The sequence below is a fragment of the Mycteria americana genome, chromosome 22, assembly GCF_035582795.1.
Source record: "Mycteria americana isolate JAX WOST 10 ecotype Jacksonville Zoo and Gardens chromosome 22, USCA_MyAme_1.0, whole genome shotgun sequence".
Lineage (NCBI taxonomy): Eukaryota > Metazoa > Chordata > Aves > Ciconiiformes > Ciconiidae > Mycteria > Mycteria americana.
Window position 1 is genome coordinate 8,484,548 of NC_134386.1, and position 6,439 is coordinate 8,490,986.

The following is a 6,439-nucleotide window of genomic DNA, read 5'->3' on the forward strand; positions in this document are numbered from 1 at the left end:
ACTTCTCTTCTCTGTGCTGAACAGTCCCAGCTCTCCCAGCCTTTCTCCAAATGAGAGATGCTCCAGTGTATTCATCATCTAAATGGCCACTCACTTGACTGTCTCCAGTATGCCTGTGACATGCAGTTCCCTAGTGAAAACACACACCCCCTCACCCTCTGCAGTCAGAAGCACACCTGCATTTGTGCATCTCTCAAATATCATGACAGGCCCTCAGCCCATCTAATAGCCCTGCCTGGAGTCTGGGCCCTCTTACCCAGCACCTGTTTCTCTCTGGCCAGGCCAGCCTGATGTTCATTAGCAAGCACATGCATGCAAGCATCCACTCATCTCACAATTACCCCCACACTCTTGGATCCCTCAGACATTACCATGGGCTGGTAATATCAGCCTGCTTCATACCCATGTATGGGCCCTGGGCTCCATTACCCACCTCTGGCTCAGACTTCAGGTCCTGATTTTCTTCCCACTCACTGGCTAGGCCAACTTGAGATATGCTACCAAATTCCACATAAGCACACACGCACATCTGGTTCAATTCACAAAGAAAAATGAGAAACACACTGAGGTCCCTGCAGTCACTGGTCCTTTGGCCTCTCACACATACATGTGCAGTGTGGTCCCTCCGGTTGCTGACAGCAGGACGTATGAGCCCTGTGACAGGTTCTTCCTTCTCCAGTTGCTGGCACCCAGACCTTTGCTTACACCGCAGTCCCTCCAGCTGCTGGCACAGAGAACAACAGGCCCTGTGACCAGAGGCCTCTTCTCCAGTTGCTGGCACTTCGACCTTGCCACACAACCCCCCTGGTCCATCCAGTTACTGCCATCCAGGCCTAAAATTCCTGCAGCCATTGGTTGTTTGCCCAGTTACTGGCACCCACATCTCTTTCACATCAGTCACTCCATTTACTCAGACCATGCAGCACTCACACATGGGAAAGGGAGTGAAGATACACAGCAGGATGGTTAAGAAAGGGTTTAATAAGAAGGCAGGGGGACTCTTGTGATCACGCACAGGGCTCAGCCCAACAAGTGCACTGACCAGCCCCTGCTTAGGTGCAGGTTCCTCCTTTTATCCTTTCTCCTCTCTATTGCCTCTGCTTGCTCCTGCCCACTCCTCACCTTGCCCCCCACCTTTGACCCTTCCCCAAGCATGCCTTAATAAGTGTTGCCTAGTCCTGCAGGCCCCCTCTCAGCCATCCATAATCTTCATGTTCCTCTTGTCACCTGTTGTCACTTACAAAGCTCAGCCTGACCCACTTCAAAGCTACACCTGCAGTTTCAATGGCCCATCAATTAGCAGCTGCAGAGCTCTGATCTCCCTCCTTGTCTCCCTTATCACTTCCTTAGAGATTGGTGTCAGTGTGTGCTTTCTTTATCACTTGTCCTTTTACTTCTTCTTCCCTTTGAAAGGCAAAGGGACTTGATCTGACAGCCTTAGAGAACCAGCACCTCTCACCTTCAACATGCCCTGACAGTGGCCTCTGCTGAACTTGCTCATGTGTCTGAGTTCCTGAAGACACTGAAAGGCTCCTGTCCCCAGAGGAAACTGGGGCTCTTGAGTCTAGGCTCTGGGGGGGAAACCCCATGTTGAGCTCAGTCTTTGAAGTGTCTCCCTGCAACACCTGCAGCCATGCTGTCATGGCCCTCACTTTTCAGAACACCTGAGAAGTTACAAACATGAAGGAAAAGGGAAAGATTGGGCAAATGAGCAATCAGTTTCAGATGTAAAGTGGGTGTGCAAAAGAACTCAGGTCACTTAAAATGTGTGGAAAGTGATAGTTTGTGCCCCCATATTCCAACTTATTTATTGTTTGCCCTCCCAGCTGTCCTGTGTTTCCTGCAAGATCCTCTCATAGGTCTTTGTGTACAGCCCAGCATAAGCACACACCTGAATTCCAAACCATAGCTTTTCCATCCAGGTGGAAATGAGGCTTCTCATCCAGATACCAGTATGTCATAGAGACTCATAGAGACACTTTTCTCCAGGTGCCTCACTTTCTTTCCTCCTTCTCTTTCCCTCTGGCCCACCTCTTCTCTGGACATTCACAACCAGCTCTCTTCTACAAAGCCTGAACTTTCTTTTTCACCTCAAAAATTCTCACTGCAAACACCTGCTGTCGTGGCCTACTGAGGTGACATCCCTGCATTAATTAGAACATGTTGGTCTGCCACCATGGCTGCTTTTGTCAGCTTTCCCCACAGCTTCTCCTCTCCAGGGCCAGATCTTTGCTTTTCAAAAGAGACTTAGCATAACAAGAGACATGTGCACAGGGGGACAAATTAGATCCCAGAAATGCACGTCTCAGGAATGCAGCCACCAGTGGTTTTCTGTTGGGCAGAGAACCCAGAGGGACTAAGGGACATGGGGACCCCCCCAGGCCAAGCGCTGGTGAGTCCACAGAGGTGGAGAAGAGATGTGAAATGCAGGGGGATGGCTCAAGAGGTCGAACACAGAATCTTATCCAGTGTCTGGCTGATGGGTCTTGTTCACATTTTGAGGCTTTCAGCAATCCCCAACATGCAGGGCCAGGAAGACATTTTCCCTCCTTCAGCTTCTTTAGCTAGGAGGTAAAGCCACAGGAGCAGTCATGTCTCCTCCCAAGAGCCGCCTTCTCCAACAGTGGTCACTGGTGGATGCTGAGGAAGAGTTAGAGCTGGACAAGCAGCTGGGATACTTCTCCTGAATACTCACTGTTGTGTCCCATTCCGTTTCAATGGCTCAGGGGTATTCCTGAGTCTGCTGAGGCAATGCACCCTCGTGGCAAGGAAGGCCAACAGCATCCCTGGGCTGCAGCAGGAAGAACTTTGCCAGGAGGATATAGAACGTGATCCTCCCTCTCTACTCAGCGCTGCCGAGGCCACATCTGGAGCGCTGGGTGCAGTTCTGGGCTCCCCAGTACAAGGAAGATATTAGAGCGAGCCTAGCAAAATGGTGCAGCAACTGGGGCATCTTTCCTGTGAGGATCATCTGAGAGGGCTGGCAGTGTGGAGTCTGGGGAAGAGAAGGCTCATTGGGGATCTTGGCAATGTGTGTATATAGCCGATGGGAGGGATTGAAGAAGAGTGTCTTCTGAGTCAGGTGTGCTTGGGACTCCACACCTCTGTGAGAAAAGGAAAGATACTAAGCTGTGCCCCTTACTGTGTTCCAGGTTTGCAAGGGCTAAAGGGAGGTTTTTCAGCACTGCATGGTTCTTTGGGCAGTCAGGCCACAGCTGGGCTTCTCACAACCCTCCAAGTCAGAAGGTGCTTGCCTATCTTCTCAGGCAGACAAATCCTGGTGTAGAAACACTGCCTCTCAGCTTCAGGTCACATTGCCAAAGGGGCCTGGGCAAATGAAAATTCAGGTAGGAGCCTGAAGGAAGAGATCAAGCAGCCTGCTGTCAGGCAATAGGAGGCTGCAGGCTGTTTTCCTGCTTTTTGCTCCTCCTGGAGATCACAACCAGCCCGCAGCAAGGGAGGAGTGTCCATGGTGAACCTCTCCTGCCATCCAGTGCCCAGCCAGAGACAGGCACCTGCACCCAGCTCTCTCGGCTTGGAGACAGGCCCCTTTGCAGCCACTCATGCGCTGCTTGTCCCTCGGTAGTGTCTGAAAGGAGGCAGAATAAGGAACAGCCAAAGGCACCAGGAAACAGCTTTCTGACGCCTTCTCCCCACAGCGGTTTTCTCTCCCTTCTCCCTGGCCACGGATGAGGCCCTTCAAGGGAAACTTCTCCTCCAAGAACGCCTGCTGTTAACACCCCACACAGCGTCAGAAACACCACCTCCCTCTGGCAGGAGGACATCCAGCACAATCCTCTTCATCACAGACATCTACTCCCCATCCATTCAGGTATGCTGCTCAGCCCCTTTGTCTGGGGAGGACACCCTCCAGAATGCTGAGAAGATAGGATCATCTTATAAACTCAGGGGTGTTTTTGCATACAAGGGGATCAAACCCCTTATGGGATGAAGTGGAAAATTTTTTCTGGATAGCGCAGGACATGGGATGCTTAGGAGAAGCAGCAGAGACAGGGAAAGGGAAAGATCAAGGCAGTTTAGCCTGGAGCAAGCATGGGAAGGCAGATGGAGGTAGGCATGAGAGGGGCTGAGCCCATGTGAACACGTGTCTGATCTGTGTGCTCGCCTGGCCATGCCTGTTGCTCTGCCTTGTTTGTCCACCTGCCAGTAGTTCCCTGCAAACACAGTTATGAAGTCCCGCTGGGACAGGGAGCAGGGCTGGTCCTCACTCTGTGCCTCTGAAGCCTCTGACCATGGGCTCTGGACAGCTGTGTCAGCTACTGGAGCCACACAGAGTTCCTGGGGACTGGCTGGAGCCTGCAGTCTCTTCCCAGAGGCTTCCTTCCAGCTCTCACTCACCTCAGACCTCCAGCCCCTTAGGGCAACTTAGCAAATCTCTTTCTGACTCACTCATCAAGCAGGAACCTGGCATCCCTTGAGGCTGTGGTCAGGGTGTCCAGTCCAAGCTTTTATGCTGTCTCCCGGGCCTCTACTCCAAAGGTTCTGAATCCTGTCAAAGAAGCTTGTGGTCTCAACAGCGAGCCACTGTGGAGAGCGCTTGAAGGTGCCTGTGACCTTGACATCCCCTTCTCCTGTTGGTGTGGAGCTTGGACGCCTGACTCCATGGGATGACTTTGTAACACAAGTGGGAACATTTTGAAAGCTCTGTGAAGGCCTGTAGCTGGAAGATGCAGTTTCTAATTGCATATCTGAGTTTTAACAAAGTAACGAAATGTGAAACCCCTACATTTTTTCTTTTCTTTGTCTAGCTTTGCATTAGCACCTCAGCCCTGGAGTCCCTGTGTTTCCAGAGCAGAGGAAAGCACCTGCTCAGGGTTCCCTTGGCTGTCCTAGTGGGGTAAGGCAGAAGCCCGAGAAGAGGCCCTGTATGTTCCATGCCAGCAGTGGCCGGTCCCTGCAGCAGGACCGAGGGCTGCCCAGATGCCCGTGGGCAGGAAGACCTCTGTTGCCCTCCTCCCTGTGCAGAGCAGAAAGGCGCTGCTCCTCGCCAGGAGCCAGCGGGGCCGGCGGCTGGAATCGCTCCTTCCCGGGCATGCAGGCACGGCGACCTCTCCCGTCCCGATTCCTCCCCCGCCGCCGCCAGTGTCGCGGGGGATTTCTGTCTGTATCCCGGTGGGATTGCGGGTATGAGCGGGGGGTGAGAGGCGGGAGAAGGCTTCTGGTCGCGGGCTCCCGGGGCACGGTGGCTGCGAGGCCAGACGGGCCTGAAGCTGCTGCCGGTACCGGGCGATCGGATGAGCCGTCCCTGGACTGCGGGGCCGGGCGGGCGGAGCGGCAGCGCCCCCTGGCGGGCCTGGCCTGCGCTGTTCCCCCGCCCCCGACACACACGCCCGGCCCCGCCCACGGCGGTTCGTGCCCGGCCGCAGCCCCGGCTCCTCTCGCCGTGTCTGCCACGGCGCAGTAATACACCGCCGCGTCCCCGCGCCGGGGCCGGGCGAGCCACAGGGAGCTGGACCGGCGGTCTGCCGCCACCGACAGCCGCCCCGGCGGGTCCGGCAGGTCTTTGGACCCTTTGTGACTGCTCACGAGGAACGTGGGGCCTCGGCCCGGGAGCTGCCGGTACCAGTGGATGAAGTCGGTGGTCTTTATGTCGGAGTGTGAGCAATTGATGCTGATGCTGGTGCCCTCGGTGGTCTCTGCCGACATGTCCTGCTGCACCTGGGCTCTGCCCGCAGCCACTGCCAAGGAGAAAAAGAAGAATTAATCGTCAAAACCTGCCTTCTGCCCAGCACTGCCTCCTGTTTCCCAGAACAAATCCCGCAGAAGCCGTCAGGAACAGCTGTCAGGAACAGCAGTCAGAGATGATGAGGAGAAGAGTTTCCAGAGGATGTCAGCATGTGCACTAATGGAAGTGTCCATTAATAATTGGTGGAGAGATGAATGCCTGAATGGTAGCTGGAAGGGTGGAGTCACTGAAGAAAAAAAGGGGGGCAAAGGCAAGAAAGAAAGCAGCAAGAGGGAAGGAATGACTGCATGAGTTATACGGAAAGACACGGAGGAAAGGAAGGAAACAGGGAGGTTTGGACAAAGAATAGAGCAATGAGTTTTCTGAGGGAATGTGGGATGGCAGCAGAGGGAGGGATGGACGGGGGGATGATTCGGCAGCAGAGGTCCGTGAAGAAGTCAGAGGGGTCTGAAGCCTCGAGGGATCAGCGGGGACCACCCCAGGATCAGCCCCGCCCCCCCTTCACCGCCGCCAGCCCCACGCACCCAGGAGCACCGCGGCCAGCCCCGCCAGTCCTGCGCCCCGGTACCGCCGCATCCCACCGCGCCGCCGTCCACACTTCGCTGTCCCCCGCCAGCCCCGCTCTCTGCTCCGGCCGCGGCGCCTCCTCTCCGCCGCCTCTTCTCCTCCCGGTGCTGCCAGCTCCGCCCCGGGGCTGAGCCCTGCGCCCTGCGCTGGCGGCGGGGCCGGGGC